We start from the raw sequence: 18,541 nt of genomic DNA on the forward strand, positions 1-18,541 counted from the left end.
GTTCTTTCCTTTGGTTTTGCTTCAAGCAGAGCACCCCACACCCAGGAAGAGGCCGAAGGATGGCATCGAGGTCTAGGACAGATTTAAGGAGAGCTGCAGGCTGACTGCCTCATCTGCAAATAGTCTCTCATTTCAGAGAAAATCACTGAACAGAGTTCATAACACGTGAATTTTTAAAATTCATATTTCTAATTTCATCCCATTAGAACTTTTGAACTTCCACCTCCCACCTAGAGAACGTCAGCTCAAGCCGATCACAGCGCAGTGCGATTTTCTATAAATAATGTGCACGCCTGCATCTGAGCTGAGATGTGAATGTCTGGAATGTGCCTGCCAGGCCCAGGAGGAACTGCAGCAAGTGTGGGGACACAAGCCGCTAAGGAATCTGATTTGGAGGGAACTGGAGGCAACTAAAACTAGGTCCACTGGTTTTTCTTGGTAAGGTTTGACCAGGCAAACTGTTATCACTGTTGCTAATTTATGGTAATTGGCATGGGGACTTAACAGTAAGTAATTAGAGCAATTACAGAATTTGCTACTCAATTACAATGGCACAGATTCCTGAGAATGGAAGAACTGTTGCCCAGGAATAGAGTTCAAGAGGTCCTCCCCATGCTCCGAGGAACATGGCATTTCCACGCACCCCTGCTTTGGTCCCTGGCCACCACCATCCTGATCTCGGCCATCTGATGGCATCAGTCCCCAAAGCTGGAAACACCTGACACCTCTTGTCACCCTCCCATCTGCCCTGCCTTCCTCCAGTCCGGGATATTCAGGGATGCCCACATACAGGACCAGGAAACCAGGGTTATCCCAAACCTGTGCCTGCATTCAAAGTCCTCCACGGCAGCACAATCACCAATGGCCAATACTCCCAGAACCTTCCACCTCAAAACGGGAGCACATCTGGATTCAAGCTGACAATGCTGCATTCTCTTTGCCATGTACACATGGAGGCATGTCAGGTTCCACCTAAAGGTATCAGGTTCCACGCTGGTCAGGAGCCCAAACCTAGTCACTCTGCATGATCTCAATTCACCATCCACAGAGAAGCCTGCAGTTTTCCTCTGGTGCACGGTGTGGATGGTGGATGGTGGATGCATTTCCCCTGAAGACTCGGAAACAGAAGCCTGGCCAAGGAGGCCAGTCACCCCAGCCCCTGCAAGGCCCGGACGTGACCCTCTGCTGTCTGCACACAGTACCCAAGTCTAGCAGTGCTGGCTCTGTGGTGGGATCCATCTGGGCCTGCAGAGGACCCGGGGCACAGGAACCGTGCAGCCTGGCTGCAGCCGGAGGCCTAAGGGATCCCCACCAGGCTCTCCAGCCTAGGTGCCCTCACCACAGGCAGAGCCATGCAAGAGAGTTGCCTGCTGAACTGGAAACGCCCCAATCTGCTCAGCCAACACAGAAAGACAACAGCCACCTACAGCTGCTGAGCCCCGAAACGTGGCCACTGGGCCTGAAGGGTTGAATCTGGAATTTAATCTGTGAAGTTCTTTTCAAATGTGTTTAGCTATGTAATCAAATCTTTATTCTAATTAAATTTAAAGGAGCCTCTGGCTATGGGCTCCCTTCTCGGGCTTCACAGCTCCAGGGAGTAAGAATAGGAGAGAGAGAGGCCCAGAGCCTCTCTGCATTCTCCACGTTAATTCAACAAGTCATCATAAGGAAAGGCACTCCAGCAGGAGAGGTGTACACGGGAAGAACTGGGTTGGCCCTGACAAGCATGACCCCCATGGCATCACAGCTGCCTCAGGCAACAGGCAAAAGACAATGATGCCCACCTGGACAGGCCACCGGATGTGATGATGCACCCCCAAGCCCTAGTCCCACAGCAGCCAGAGACCACCCGCTGCTCATCCCGGGTGAAACAGGCAGAGCTACCCGAGCTATCAAAAGCAGGAAGAATTAAGGAAGCGATTCCCACGACACACGTGACACTCCTTGGAGACAGACACAGGCTTCGCTGTGAAAGTGCAGAGGACGGTGGAGTCCCTAGGCAGGTTGCTTCTTCCAACGATCAGGAAGAAACCAGATCCATTTCCTTGTAGGAGAATCATTTGTACCGTGATTAGACAGAAGACAGAAGGTGGCTGATGTTATCAAATCATCAAGCACCTCACGGCTGCTTCTCCAAGGAAGGCCTGGAAACTTGCAGCCACCCGCGTAGGGGCCGCAGTGTTTACAATGGAGATACGGGTGACCGAGGTCTGGCTTCCTCAGGGAAGCTACATTTGAACTTTCACCACTGAGGAATCGGTCATTTACAGTCACTCACCCTCAATGCAGAAGAGGGCTCAAGACACTGCACCAGACTTCAACACTCAGGGTTGGGGTTAGGGTCAGGGTCAAATTCACAAGTTTTACAAGATGTATTTCCTTGGGATGCCAGAAGAGATGCAGCTTCACACCCCCGACCTCCATGGTTTGCTTAGCCCCTTCACCAGTGGATCTCACCAACAGATGACACATCCACGCCTCATCCATGGCAGCACAGAAAACCACTTGGAAGACAGCCACTCCCACCAAGCTTCCTGACTTTGGTGTTTAAAATCTGCATCTCATACGTGAGATTACACTCCTCCGAACAACGACATTGCCACTGTCATTTCACCCAAAAGGGCTTTAGGAAGTGACACGCGGTCCAGACGCCAGAGGTCGCCGGCCGCCTTACTCTAGCCTAATTCCTTTGTGCCTGTATGGAGGCTTCACAGATACAGCCCATTAATGACTGTATGAGAAGCTCAGGGCATAGACGAACTCAGTGCTGAATTTTTTCCATTTATCACCCTTTGTTTTGTCCAGAAGACAGCTGAGAAAGGCGGGGGCAGATCATCTCCTCGAGTGTAATGACTCTAGCCACTTCTCTTCACCCCAGGTCACCACTCAGTCAACACCCTTTTGAGAAACCAAAGCAATTCTGTTCCCTTCAACTCTGGGTTCCAAGCACTAAATTCCTCCGTTTTATCAATTAGATTATCAAGCAGCCGTTTGTAATCTGGACTGCAATCTGATACGAAATTTAAAGCTAATTTAAGTTGCGGTAATAGCTCCTATTCACATTATAGATAAGGCATGAATGAAAACTTTAATCTGTTCATAGGACCAACTTTGTAAACAAACCAATTATTCAAGCAATGATTGTCTTCAGTTAGATGCAAATTACTTTGCTCATAAAAGATTTTCCAGTAGGAATTTTTAAATCCATGGTCTGTCTTTTCTGAGCCTGTCTCTGCACCTTCCCCTGAGTGCACAGCAGGACTTCTCAGGGCATCCCATCAGCAGACCCACTGAAGAGAATAAGCCCGCAGCCCCCAGCCCAGGAATCAAATCCGAGCCCCAGCAGCCCCTCGTCCAGCCGGGGCTTCCTCACCAGCACAGCACCCAGAGGTCTTCCAGGTTTAATGCCACGTGTGCGTGGAAAGTAGAGTGCTGGAAGGAACACAATAGACATTCAACAATGCAAATTCCCCCCTGGAACAGCCCAGCAATCCTCTACCTTCCCCAAAGTACCCATGCTAGGCAGGCGTAGAGTCCAATGGGGGTGCCTAGGCATCGGCATTTAACACTATTCTGATGAATAAAAGTTTGAGAGGTCGGTCAGCGAGAGGCTGTCGTGGCCTCCACTCATTTGCAGGCTCTGAAGAGACACAGATTCAGGTAACAGGCCAGACAGGACAGGACAAGGATGGGGAGGTGGAGGGCAAATTCCATGGACCACCATCCGCCCCGCCATCCCCACTGAGACTCCGTGATTTAAAGAGAGGCAAAGCCAGGGAGAAAAGATGCCCGCACCACACGAGCGACTGAGATTTCACCTAAAGCACGCAGCATGTGGCTGAGGGCCAAGGTTGGGCAAGCCAGGAGCACAGAACGGGGTTCACTGGCCCAGAGGTGTCTCCCACACCCACACCCCGTGCAGACCTCCCAAGCACTGCCTGTGTCTCCTGCCTGGTTTAGTTCCTCCCCGCCTTCTACTGTGTTGGTTTCTCAGCCGCCACCCACCACCACACAACCCTCTCTACAAGCTTGGTGGACTGAAAAGAGCGGGGGCGGGTAAGATCTGGGCTCTGGGGCCAACGTCCTGCCTGAGACATTAGTTCCAACCCACCTAGCTGTGATGTGAGCCCCCGAGATTTCTCAAATGTGAGATGGGAAGGTAACTGAACCCACTCACCAGGACGGCTGTGCAGACTGAGATTACATATAGCCACACCTCGGCATCCACCACACGTGGGACCCCAGTCGTGTTGCCCCTGATGGGAATCCCTCTATCTATGCCCCTTCTGCTACCAGAGCCAACTCCCAGCAGTAGCTGTGGAGGGTGCATCCTCTATTCCCACTCCACTCCCCTCCCATCGCTCCACGCCGTGACCTGCCACGCAGCGGCCACCAGCAAATCCGGCCCCACTGGATAACCGACCACCAGCCCCCCCCCTCACTTTGGGGCGTCTTCCACTTGCAGTTCTGAAGCAGGCCGAGAAACCGCCCTCAAGGGCAGTCACCTGTTCCTTATTGCATGTAATGACCTGCCACGCAGGACCACCAGCAAACCCAGCTCCACCATCCAGGCTCCTGTGGATTAACCGAACCCCCACCCCCCACCTTGGAGCGTCTTCCACTTGTGGTTCTGAAGGGGGCCGAGAAACCGCTCTCAAGGACACTCACCTGTTTCTTATTGCATGTAATGACCTGCCAAGCAGGGCCACCGGCAAACCCAGCTTCACCGTCCAGGTTCTGGTGGGTAACTGCCCCCGTCCCCCGCTTCCTCCTGGGGTGTCTGGGAGGCTCAGAAACTGCCCTCCACGGGCACTCACCTGTTCCTTATTGCACTAATACCTCATTTACAGAAATCCACTTTGACTTTCCAGCACTGCAGTTGTGACAATTTAGCAATCCTGCTTGCAAGCTACAAGAGCTTGAGGTCACGTCCACCTCACCAGTATCCCAGAGACCCAGCACTATCCCACTGTGTTTAAAATTCCAAAATACTCCTGCAAAACGCTACTGGCATTTGCTTTGCACATAAAATGCTAACAGCCTTCAAGTGAAACAAATATCTTCAACAGTTTGGTACAACGACATGTGAGTTACACATCTGCCAAGTTGTAAAGCCTCATGCATTTATAACATTTTATGTACGGTCAAATGGTTCATTAATATAAATTATGAGAATCTCTAAGAAACAGGTTTCTTCTGGCATTAGATGACCAAAGGAAAACTGGGTTCTGGCTGGCTTGCGGGCCTGTAGAGGCAGACATATCTGCTGACACAACCAAGCTCCTTCCCACTGATGTGGCCTCATCCCAGGCCCCTCACCCGGATGCCTGCAGGCCCCTGGAGGAGCAAGCCTGACCTGTCCACATTTCTCAAATGCACAGCTGTTGCTCACACTGCAGATAGAGTTCAAGGCAAGAGCAGGCCACCATGCTAAAAATACCACGCAGCGTCCACGCCAGGTGACGGTGGTTTTCACTCCATCCCAAAGCCCCATGTATGAGTTTACAGCCATGATTACCACATGGATTTTTAGACCCTCAAGACATACTTTGTTTCCTTTTATGCAACAAAGTTAAAAGACTATCACTCAGATATAGGCTCTGAAACTGTGGAATAATTATTTGGGAACAGAGCCTCTGCCAGGTCAGGATTAGCACTTGGGACAACACCCCGTGACCTCGGTCCACACAAACCCATCCAGACCAGAAGCCTCCCGCACTGTAATTTCTGTGGATTTCTGTAAACGAGGTATTACTGCAATAAGGAATAGATGAGTGCCCTTGGAGGGCAGTTTCTGAGCCTCCCAACCACACGGCCATTTTCAGGCTGAAGCCGCACCACCTCCAGAAACACTGTCCCTCGCCGAGGTGTGCCTGGCTTCTCCCTTTTTCCAAAACTTAACAAAACCTGAAAAGGACAGGTCTGTGTAGAAAAACACAAACTACTTGCGATTCCTCTTCCCAGTTCACGCTGTAGGAAGCTCGTCTCGGCCCTCACCGTGTTCTGACTGTGGCTTGGTTCCCATAAGAAATAAAGTCAGAATTCTAGTCCCTGTCTCCTGGGCAGTGTGGCAGGCATACATACCTTCAGTTATATGAGGAAAGGCGTGGCGAGCCCCCTTCCTTCAGTAAAACTGCACAGTTCCCAGAACCCTGATGCCATCTCCCTCACACCACTGTGAACACCTGGACAGAGCACATTTCAATGCGTGCACATTTGTGGGCTAGTTTTCTATTTCTCCACTAAATCACCCCAAATTTAGCGCCCTAAACTCTGACTTATTTTCTCACATTTCTGGAAGCTGGAGTTCAAAACAGGTCCCACCATCTAACGTCGAAGTGGCGGCAGGGCTGGCTCTGGGGAAGCCACCGTCTCCTTGCCTCCCGCAGCCTCTAGAGGCTTCCGCATCCCCTGGTCCATATGGCACCCACTGTCTTCAGGACCCACAGCGGCTCTGACGGCCCCTCAACTGGAAGACGCAGAAACGTCAGGACACCGGGATCTAGTGCTAGGGCCAAGCCTCCCCTACCCTCCCAACTCCTCACACACTCCCGTGTGAGCTAATATAGATTCCACTTTAACTAGTGTCACCTGTGTAAGGGGTAAGTGCCCAGCTGTGAACTGGTTAACCTCGCCCACACAAACCCCGAGAATAAACTCACAGGCCATGGACCACTCCACAAGCAATAAGTGACCACCTGCTCAGGGACCTCCATGCCCCAGCAGAGCCCTCCGGTACCTCCTTGTGAGCTCAGACTGGCGGCAGGGGTCTGCAGCGCCAGAGGGCCCTGGATAAAAAAGACAGCTCCCATGTCGGGAGGCACCCGCCCGCGGTTGGGTTCTCAGTACTTTAATTGCCCAGCTGGACAAGCCGCTCCGCATGCAACCCCATCACCAGAATAACGGCTGCACGTGGCGAGAGCACGGGTGGCCACCACTCAGCCCAGCTGGCCGCGCTAAGCACATCACCACCGTGACGCCCAATCAGACTCAACTGCTGGAACAGTCCCGGCATCGGCCCCCACAACATTCTGGATCACAATTCAGAGTAGTGATTGCGATCAGGGCCACACGTGGCTGAATGTTTTTACAGGAGGATGCCACAGCTGGACTGACGCCACAGCTGGATCTGGCTGGACTGAGAGCATTTCCCACTGGACATTCTTACAACACCATTTTATTTGCGCTTTATTAAACTTCTATGCTTTTTTCTGCTTATCTACTTTATGGGAGTGTTTCTTGTTCTTAGACTGCGGTGATACTTCAAGCTACAACTATCAATGTGTAAATTAGTTTGGAAGTCGCCTTATCATTAAACATTTCACAAGCAAGCAGTCAGAGGCACCTAACCCGGAGGCCTCTTTTCTTCTCTGAGCCAAACCTACCTTGGACTCAAAGAAAACGGCACATGGAGAGGGGCTGGATCTCCAGCTCCCATTCCTAGGGAGCCTCCTGGGGAGGAGATATGGAGGGAGAAGCCCTGGGTTATGGCACTGTCGTACTAAAGAAAAGTCTATTTGGGTAATGTAAGCACCAGACTTAAGAGATTAAGCAAACCATGAAAAGAAACCACTAACCACAGCTTCTCCAAAACAGAACTAAACTCCCTTTAGTTTGAATTGGAAAAGCAGAAGTGATGATCAGGATACAAAAAAAAAAAAAAAAGAAAAGAAAAGAAATGACACAGTATCTGAACACAGGAGAATAATCAAGGGCCACTGTCTCTTCCTGTGTCAGTGGGAGCCTCGCATCTAAGCTGAATTTACAAGGTTGCTACTTTGGACTGAAAGGTATCCCCAACCCTAGTTTGTAAGCAAGTGGAGCAGAATGCTTCAATTATTTCAAGGTTTAGCGGTAAAGCTCTGCAACTCTCACAACCATTTTAATTGGTGTGAATTTTAAAGTGACTCAATCTGTTTGCTAGAGTATCTAACGGCTTAACCACGGGGTCACGTTGGAAAATTTTTCCAATTGCTTTTGTTTTTCCTACTGAAGATGCATTTGAACGTTCTTGTAGTTTGCAGTTGTCTGGTTCTGATGTTTGGTCCTGAGGAGGCCCAAGTATCCGTAGAGGAAGAATCTGAAACCTCAAGCCACTCGAGTGCTGTCTGGGCAGATGGAGACCCCAACCCGAGGGCCACTGACGGACTCAGCATGGGCACAGGGCCGCCCGACGCAATGGGCCACGTATTTGCTGCTTACAAAACAACATAAGCACACACCCCCAGGTGTGCACACACGCTCTGTACACATCTGTCCCTGTCAACACCAGCACACACCCCCAGGTGTGCACACACGCTCTGTACATGCTCACGTCTGTCCATGCCAACGACAGCACACACCCCGAGGTGTGCACACACGCTCTGTACACATCTGTCCCTGCCAATGCCAGCATACACCGCCAAGGTGTGCACACACGCTCTGTACACACTCACATCCCTCCCTGCCAATATGAGCACACATTCCCAGGGGTGCACACAGGCTCTGCACGTACTCATGTCTGTCCCTGCAGCCTGAGTCAAACAGTCACAGAGAGGCAGACGAAGAGGAAGAAGGATGCGATGGGCACTAAGGTCCTGGGCCGGTTCCCCTCCCTACCTCGGGAGAGACCGCTTATGTGATCCTGCCATCACTCACCCTTCCGCCTCCATCCTCCATCCTCCCACAGGGATCAGGAGGATGCCCACTGCACAGAGCTGTGATGAGCATGAACAGAAGATGGCAGGAGCTCACGCCAAGGTGCTGAGCACGGGGCCTACGGAGTGCTTCTTTCTGCTGTGGCTGACATCATCAAACAAGAGACTGACACAGCTTCTGCAGAGAATGTCACTTGCTGAGAAACTGAAACGTGTGACCTAGGAGCCTGTGAAGGTCTAAGAACAAACCAACAAACCAAACGGTTTTGTTTTTCAAACACCATAGCCTGTTTTTTCTTTTTTTTCATGCTCTACCTTGGGTATCATTTAGTTAAATTTCAAAGTAAGTCCAATAAATACACAAAATCACAGGACTGAGCATGGAGCATTGTTTCACTTCATGTCCTCCAGCCTTTAGGACACATTAAGGAAAGACACGATTCCAGGATTCCCATTAGAAAGGCTGCCCTGAGGCACCTGCTGGGGCAGCCAAATTGCAGCTGTTGATGCTGCCCCCAAGCTGCTTGGATGAAGCAGAAGATTCCGGAAGTCTCCTCTCTTCTGCCCCTTGTCCAGGAGAGAAGGTGGGGGGAGAAAAGTGAGAGAAGATAGGAAGAAGGAGGGGGGAAGGAGGGAGAGAGGAAGGGGGAAGGAGGGAGAGAGGAGGGGGGAAGGAGGGAGAGAGGAGGGGGGAGGGAGGGATGGGGGAGGGAGGGAGGAGGGGCATGTTCCATCCACCAAGGCAGCTATACGGCAGAGAGAATGGAGGGTGTGTTGCCTCTCAGGACAGCAAGTTCAAGCTGTTTATAATTGTTAGCGTAAACAGTGACCAGCTGAGGACAGGGCTGTCATTGGAGTTGACGTTTTATTTTCATAGTTGATATTGGGGACCTGGACCTAAAGCACCGTGCCTTGCCCTTTTGCCAGATGGGCCTATGCTTCTCTATACTTGAGTCTATTTGACTAAATACCCGATATTGACTAGGAATTATGACGTGTAGGATACCCCTTACCACAGTAACGTCAAACTCATGTTCTAAATGCAATTTGTTCAGGGACTGGCTTCTAACTCTGGGTGGGAATGTTAAGCTCAGTCCAGTTCAATTCAGTAAGCATTTATCAAGAAACTCCTAGACCAAGAGCTCTGTTAGACACTGGGTATGGGGTGATGGGGATACGAAGATGTGGAATTAGAACTCGAGAAGCTCAAATGCTTCCATTTAATTCCCTAATGCAATTACTAAGCTTCAACCTGATGGCTGTAATGTCTAAATTCACTTTTTCTTTATTCCAGTTCTACATAACAAAGCGTAAATAATCGCAGAGGAATGATTCTGTGTTGGACTATTCAGTGGACAGAGAAGAGCATTCTGACCGGCGTGAGACACTGTCTCCATTCCCAGGGAGCCCGTGAGGTGGCTGCACAGAGCACACGCGTGAAGATTCAGGAGCACGAGCCTCAGGTGATGGGAGGGGCACGGAGGCAGCACCACAAAGATGCCTGCCGAGAGGCCGCTGCAGCCAGGCTGGCCGGGAAGGTCACAGGAGTGGGCACAGGCATCTCCCTCCAGCCGCACTTGGTTTTCAAGAGGACACATGCAGGGAAGGGGATGACACCGAAATGCTGTGGCGCTGAGGGAAGGAGAGGAGGGACACAGGGCCAAGGGCTGGCCACCATCCCTTGCGTCCCTGCCTCTATGATCGCTGCCAAAATCAGCCTCAACGGGGAGAAGTGAGATGGGTGAAAGAGGTGGAGAAACTTGGCTTCCATGGAATTCACAGATTCCAGTCATTAAAAATCCCTTCTGAGTTTTCATCTGGACAACTTTGCAAATGTATTTAGCGACAAGAGGCAGAAGATGAAGCCAACACAGTTGGGCTCAAACCGCCGCCCTTCTCCTTCTCTCTGCATCCAGGACCTGCCCTGAGCCCCTGAGTGCGAGGACCCGGAGCTGCCCAGCCCAAGGGAGCGGCCCCTGACCAGAGGAAGGAGCCGCACAGCGGGGTCCCCAGCACGTGGATGGCAGGATCTGTGTTATCTCAGTCCCAGGGCCCCAAGCAGAGAAGGCCTGGGGCTCCCAGCTGAAGTTTTGCTGTCTCCTCTGTCACCAAAGTCGAGAAGGACTGAGTGAGACCAACGTCGGACCTGCTCGCTCCTTGGTGGCTGCCGATGTTGCCCTCAGGCTGCGGGTGACACCCTCTAGGGAAGCCGAGACAGTGGCTAGAATCACAGCCACGAGTGTTCCTGGGGCCCTAAAACACAAGCGCAGCCTGAGGAAGGCAGCGCCCGCTCAGATCCCCGTCCAGGCTTGTGTGCCACACTCGAGAGGCACACGGCACCAGAACATGGCGCTTTAAGTGACTTTGTGGGGTGTAGGAACACAAAGTGGGGCCTCGAGTGGCTCAGAAGTCACTCCCACCAGCCAACGGGGACCCGGGCAGCCCCTCTGGATGTGGCTGGCGTCTCTCCAGGGTGGGCTCCAAAGTCCTATGAAGGAGGTGAGTGTCGGTCTTGCTCTGAGGAAGGACCCTGACAAGTATCCTGAACACGCGGGCACACAGCTGGCTGACTCATCTGAAGGGACCTGTTGAGCCACTAGCCAGGGAAGGCTGGAAAGAACTCGACTAACACACGATCCCTGCCCAGGCGCCCACCTGGGCCGCCCACGAGAAAACTAGGGAAGCTGTGAAGACGGAGGTGTGCACGGGGCTGGGAGAACCCTGGGAGAAGCCGCACTGGGGACAGGGAGGGACGGAGGGCTGGGCCCCACAAGCAAACGAGGGAGGCGCTCAGTGCCATGAAGACCCCGCTGCACCCACAGCTGCAGGCCTGGCTGGCAGCATGACCGTGGCTTCAGGCGCGGGCCCAGGAGCACGTGTGTTTGGCAGGAGCTGCCCTCCTGGAGCCGCACTACGGGTACCGTCATTTTAGAGGCAGGTAACTGATATCAAGGATGACAATCCACCATGCCACCCTGAATTACAGCCATGTCCTCAGCGGGTCACTCTTTACGCTGACAATTACAAAGAGTTTGAACTCGCTGTCCCAAGAGGCAACAAGCCCTTCATTATCACGGCCGCAAGCCTCTGTGCGGCCCTCCTCCCCCTCCGCTTCCCGTCGGGGCAACCTGAAGTCACATGACAGTGACTCAGAGCCAGCCCAGTAGCTTCAGTGCAGGAAAAATCACAAAAACTCAAACACATCCTAAACATGGGCAGTTGGTAGGAGCTGATTCCTAAATTAAACCTGTTCGGAGGCTTTCTGGGCTAGCACAGCTCTGATAACAGGCTTGCGCTTTTTGCTCCCCCTGAAGGGCGGCGAGGAGGCCGGACTCTGCCATTCTGCAGGCTCCAAAACATGGAGCCTGCCCTGTGGCATCAGTGGCATGTGCCAGACAGTGTGACCGTCGCCCGCAGTGGACACTCGGCACAGCAGAGTAGGCTTGGGGAAGAACAGAAAGTGACCTCTAAGCCTGCAGAAGACACTAAGCCACACACGGCCTCACGTGCACTGTGTGTCAATCACGGCCGAAGCAGGAATGAGCTCTTAATAGTTCCAGTAAATGCAAAGGTCGCCCTGGAAAACTGCGTGAACCTTTCTGACTACTCACAGGTGGGGAACCACTGCCTGAGACACAAAGGTAAAGAATTCACCTGAAACTGCATATTAGAAAACTTATTTTTAAATGATGGCACTTAATTTGAAAGACTCCCAAAGAATACTGCATTAGAAAGTGACACAGTGAAACCGTGAACCTGACCAAAGGAGTCCCTGGAAATTTCACCAAATGTTGTGTCAAAACTGGGAAACAGAAGAACCGCACCTGATGAAACATTCGATTAATCACTCGAGTCCTCCCCACATACGAAGCTATGTTAAAAAGTGTTCCAAAGGTGGAGAGGATGATATTTCTTCCGATTTCGCAGGGGATGTACACCACCCCTGCAATATGGTTCCTAACATCCAGGGGGCGAGAGGATGATATTAGTCTCAATATTGCAGGAGGTGTACACTCCCTAGTGACATTGTTCCTAATATCCAGGGAAGTAGAGGAAGATATCACTCCCAATAGAGCAGGGAGTGTACACCCCTTCTGTGACATTGCTCCTAATAGCCAGTGGGGGAGAGGAAGATATTACTCCCAGTATTGCAGGGGATGCACACCCCCTTGTGATATTGTTCCCTATATCCTGGGAGGGAGATGATGATACTCGTGGCAATATCGCAGGGGATGTACATATCCACTGTGATATTGTTCCGAATATCCAGAGGGAGAGAAAATGATGTGACTCCCAATATCACAGGGTGTGTACATCCTCCTGTGATATTGTTTCTTATATTCAGGGAGAGAGGATGATATTACTCCCAATATCGCAGTGGTTATACACACCTCCTGCGATATTGTTCCTAATATCCCGAAAGGGAGAGCAACATATTTCTCTCAATATGGCAGGGGGTGTACACCTCCTTTGTAATATTGTTCTTAATATCCATGATGGGAGAGGATGATATGACTCCCAATATCGCAAGAAGTGTACAGTAGCCTGTGATACAGTTCCTAACGTCTAGGTGGGGAGAGGATGACATTACTGCTCATATCGCATGTGTTGTAAAACTCCTTTGATATTTTGTCTACAATCCTGAGGGGAGAGGGTGATATTGCTCCCAATATCGAAGAAGGCGTACACCCCCCTGTGACACTACACCCAATATCCACGTTGGAAGACGAAGACATTACGCCCAATATCGCAGGGGATGTACACCCATCCTGGGATATTGTTCCTTATATTGAGAGGGGGAGAAGATGCTATTGCTTCCAATAACGCAGGGGCTGTGGCGGTACACCCCTCCTGTGATATTGTTCTTAATATCCTAGGGAAGCGAGGATGATACTACACCCAGTATCGCAGGGGGTGTACACCCACCCAGTGATATTGTTCTTAATGTACTCCACCTCCCACCACCAGGGATATCGGTCCTAATATCCAGGGGAAGAGAGGATAACATTATGCCCTATATCACAGGGGAGTGTACACACCCTCTGTGATGTTCCTAGTATCCAAAGGTAGAGACGATGATATTGCTGGCCATATCGCAGGGGGTGTACACCCTTCTGTGATACTGTTTTTGACATTCAGTAGGGGAGAGGACAACATTAATCCTAATATCACAGAAGGTGTACAGACCCCTGTGATGTAGACCCTAATGTACAGGGGAAAGAGAAGACTATTGCTCTCAATATCGCAGGGGCTGTAACCACCCTGCCCCCTGTATATTGTTCCTAATCTGCAGCGGGGTGGAGGCTCATAGTACTCCCAATATCCGAGAAGGTGCACACACACCTGTGATAGAGTTCCTAATATCCAGCGTGAAAGAGGCTGATTTTACTTTCGATATCGCAGTGGGTGTACACAGCCCCCAACCCTAGGATATCGTTCCTAATATCCAGGCGGGAAGAAGATGACATGGCTGACAATATCGAAGTGGGTGGACACTTCTTCAGTGATATGGTTCCTCTTATTCAGGGGGTGAGTGGATAATACTACTCCCAATAAAGTAGGAACCATACAGCCACCTTGGGATTTTGTCCTTAATAACCACAGGGGAGAGGTGATATTACTACCAGTATTGCAAGGGGTGTACACCCCTCCTGTGATACTGTTTCTTATATCCAGGAAAGGAGAAGATGGTGTTAGTACCAATATTGAAGGGATGGACAGCTGCCATGGGATATTGTTCTAAAGATACTGGTTGAAAGAAAATGAGATTCCATCCAATATAACAAGGGGTGTATACCCCGCCTGTGATATGAATCCTAAAACCTAAAAGAAGAGAGAATGACATTGCTTCCAAAAACACACAGGGTGTACACCCACCCTGTGATATTGTTCCTGTCATCTAAAGGAAGAGATGATGATACTACTCCCACTACCGCCAACCAACTACCACTTCTTTAAGCATCTTGACAACTTTTTGCAGGGAAAACAAGTACACAACCAGCAGGATGCAGAAAATGCTTTTCAAGAGTTCATCCAACCTTGAAAGCACAGAATAAACAAGTTTATTTCTCATTGGCAAAAATGTATTCATTGTAATGGTTTCTTTTCTTTTTCCTTTTTTTTTTTTTTTTTTTTTTTTTCCACAGAGTCTCACTCTGTCACCCAGGCCAGAGTGCAAAGGTGCAATCTCGGCTCACCGCAACCTCTGCCTCCTGGGTTCAAGAGATTCTCCTGCCTCAGCCTCTTGAGTAGCTGGGATTACAGACACATGCCACCACTCCCGGCTACTTTTTGTCTTTTTAGTAGAGACGGGATTTCACCATGTTGGTCAGGCTGGTCTCAAACTCCTGACCTCCTGATCCGCCTGCCTCAGCCTCCCAAAGTGCTGGGATTACAGGCGTGAGCCACTGTGCCCAGCCCATTGTAATGGGTTCTATTTTGATTAATAAAGATGTGTTGCAGCCTAGTTATACAAATTTAAAATTCATGGTCCAAAACCATAATTACTTTTGCACCAACCTAATACTTTAAGAATTAAAAGAAGCCTTTATATTAGAGAGCCCATGGATGATAAAATCATAAAGAATATTACAATCTCCATAACCCACAAACTTGGTAACTTAGACCAACTGGATGAATTAAAAGACACAATCTATTAATACTAAAACACAGGAGAAATAGGTAATCTATATATATTGATATCTATTAATAAAATGGAATCAATACCTAATAACCTTACAGAAAACTTATATATTCCATAAATCTGATATTCTGTCATGTTATTCTAACTGGTGGGATTCAGGGATTTCCATTTTGATAAGAACATAGGTGAGTCTCACACACTTAATTTTAGTGCTCATTGGTCAGAAAAGCCATGTCCATTATAGGATACTGCGGAGCAATGCGTTATGGAGAATTTAGGCAAGATAATATGATTTTCAGAGTTAAAGGAAGACAACCTGATTTATGTACAGTAATTCCTCATAATATCATAGAGGATACCATATCTAAACTTTGGGGTATCCCGAGGTATAATTCTTATTTGAGCCACCTGTGAATTTCAGACACGGAGGCTTCCCAACTTTGGTGGCTAATTTTTGTATTTTTAGTAGAGATGGCCCTTCCTCATGTTAGTCAGGCTGGTCTTGAACCCCTGACCTTGTGATTTGCCCACCTCGGCCTCCCAAAGTGCTCGGATTACGGGCCTGAGCCACCACACCCAGCCTCTCCACTCTTTTTAGGTGGAGGGGAGTAAGGGTTTCTTGGAATTAGGAGGAACTCCCATGTACCCAACCCATTTGGGTAAATTTCTTCCTTCAGAGTTTTTCAAATCAGCATCACCATTGTTAAAGGCCTCCCACATGGTAATAATTGTGCTACAGGGTTTTACAAACATGAAGTCTATGTTTGGCTGAATGAACCTCCTTGCTGTGCACAAGGGGGCCATAGGTGTTTTCACCAATTATGAAGCGGGTTCACTGTGCAATGGCTACCAACTTTTCTGAGTACAATGAGGCCAAATACATTCATAGATAAATTCCATGAAGTGAATTTATTACTTACAAATAGCAAACAAAAGACAACAGAAGTCTAGGATTCAATATGAACCACTACCACAAGATCAGGAAGGCTATCCAGAGCAGATGGATGCAGTTTTGACTATAAATGCTTCACTTGCACTACAACTGAGGGACCCCAGAAAGAAGCCCACATTGGGTTTTCTCCCAGGATGTGGTTTGCTGGACACAAGCGTTAAAGGCAATTCCGTTTCGAGCAGGGCCTATAACAGAGGCTGGGCTGTTCTGACCAATGTCACTTGATTATCAGGATATTGCCTTCCCAGCATACCATACAGTTATCTTGAGAACTACCAGTAAGAAAGGGAAGAAAATGGCCCTGCACCCTTAAAACTGAAGGATCAGGATATTTGCTGTGACAGAGGCACAGACAGTAGCGACAGAGTGTTCTTGTGAGCCATTTACTAGTTCTCTTAACTGGAGCGTGGCACCAGACCGCTTTTCTATTTCCTTTCAATGGAAACTATTTCAGAATATTTTGAATTTCTACATCTATAGAGTTGTGGCACATGATCACTGGCAGTGTAGACTCTCTGCATGGTTAAAGGAAAGACTTCAGAAGCCCATCAACCCACATTGGAGGAGACCACCTAATCCTCCAGAGAGTGTCACTCCATCTTCCTGGGGTTAGCTCCATATGCAGTAAGGCCGCTATAACTAAGGCCATCAAGACTTGCAGTCCGAAGATGAGACTTTTGACATGCTGATAAGCAGCAGTGATAAGAAAAGCCCACACACTGGTCAGGAATTTTTCAATGAAAGCAGCTGAGACGCTTCTTCATATGCTTCGGTAGGGGCTAATATCAAACTATTTCTTCCCATTTTCTTTACTCAGCAGTGCCTGAACCATGAGGCACCATAGATGTACATCTCATCAGGAGGGTGTATGGTACAGCAGCAAGGGGAGCAGCAGCACAAGAAACAAACAAGGCCACTACTTCTGCTTACATAATAACTATTGTCTTGGAGTGTAAAATAATTAATAATGTTCACATGGCTGCCCTAAGCACACAGAGATGGTGACCAGAGCAGATGCAGGGACTACAGACATACAGCCTGATTCTTGCTAATTAGGACTTATGTGTTGGCTTACGTGCTGTGCTTTTGTGCATTCATAAGCCAGGGCCTCAAAACTGCCTGCTAAGCATAGGCCAAAGGTCATGCTGGGGTGCAGTTAAACATTGATGTCTAGGAGATGAGAGCATTTTAGTGTGGGAGATGACAACACCTGAAGACCACAAAACACTGCAGACCAAAGGGAAGGCCCATCGTCAGCTCACGGTTCTGACCCAGGTGACTGCTGATGTGTTACGGAACAGTCAGCCCACAGCAGGTAGGTCAAGTTGAGCTGGTGTCCTGCATGAGGGCTGGTCCATTCCATTCGTGTTGCCAATTGTTTCAATAGCGTCTCATGCACCCCACTGGTGAGGAAGGAATTAGCACCCTACGTTTACTGGCACCGTTAAACATATAACATCTATTACTAAACAGATAAGCCAGATATCAGTTATTAATTACATACAGGAGGATGGTGTAAGCTCTCACAGGCCCAAACAGGGATTAACTTGAGCGTAGAGAGTGGTATAGCATTTAAAAAGTGAGGATATTCCTTTTTTTTTTTTTTTTGGACACAGAATCTCGCTCTGTCACCCTTGCTGGAGTGCAGTGTGTGATCTCGTACTGCAAGCTCCGTCTCCTGGGTAAACTGTATGTACTTAGGAATTAATACCAACTCATTATTAGCAAAAAATAAATATCTTTACATCAAGAGTAGTTTTTCATTTAATAAAAATAGGTGGGATGTGTATAATGGACAAGGGATAATCAAAATTTGCCAAATGAGGCTAGTAAGACAATCCCAAGAATTCACAATCATTATTCACTGGTCCATTAATCACAGGACAATACATACAAATGAAACTTACCTGACCGGGCGCAGTGGCTCATGCCTGTAATCCCAGCACTTTGGGAGGCCGAGGCGGGCAAATCATGAGGTCAGGAGTTCAAGACCAGCCTAGCCAACATGGTGAAACCCTGTCTCTACTAAAAATACAAAGAATTAGCTGGATGTAGTGGCGTTCACCTGTAGTCCCAGCTACTCAGAAGGCTAAGGCAGGAGAATCGCTTAAACCCAGGGGGCGGAGGTTGCAGTGAGCCGAGATCGAACCACTGCACTCTAGCCTGGGCAACAGAGTGAGGCTCCATCTCAAAAAGAAATAATAATGAAATAAAAAAATTAAACTTACCTACATATTAGAAAAACATCCAAATTCAACCATGAATCCAGCACATTATCAAATGAATAGACAAAAATTCTACCAACAAACT

General features: G+C 49.1%; 1 pseudogene; it reads right to left on the reverse strand.

The window, feature by feature from the left end:
• Positions 1-10,889: 10,889 nt before the first annotated feature.
• On the reverse strand, positions 10,890-11,563 carry LOC139361143 (uncharacterized; annotated as a pseudogene).
• Positions 11,564-18,541: the final 6,978 nt, after the last annotated feature.

This window comes from Macaca nemestrina, assembly GCF_043159975.1.
Source record: "Macaca nemestrina isolate mMacNem1 chromosome 11 unlocalized genomic scaffold, mMacNem.hap1 SUPER_11_unloc_1, whole genome shotgun sequence".
Lineage (NCBI taxonomy): Eukaryota > Metazoa > Chordata > Mammalia > Primates > Cercopithecidae > Macaca > Macaca nemestrina.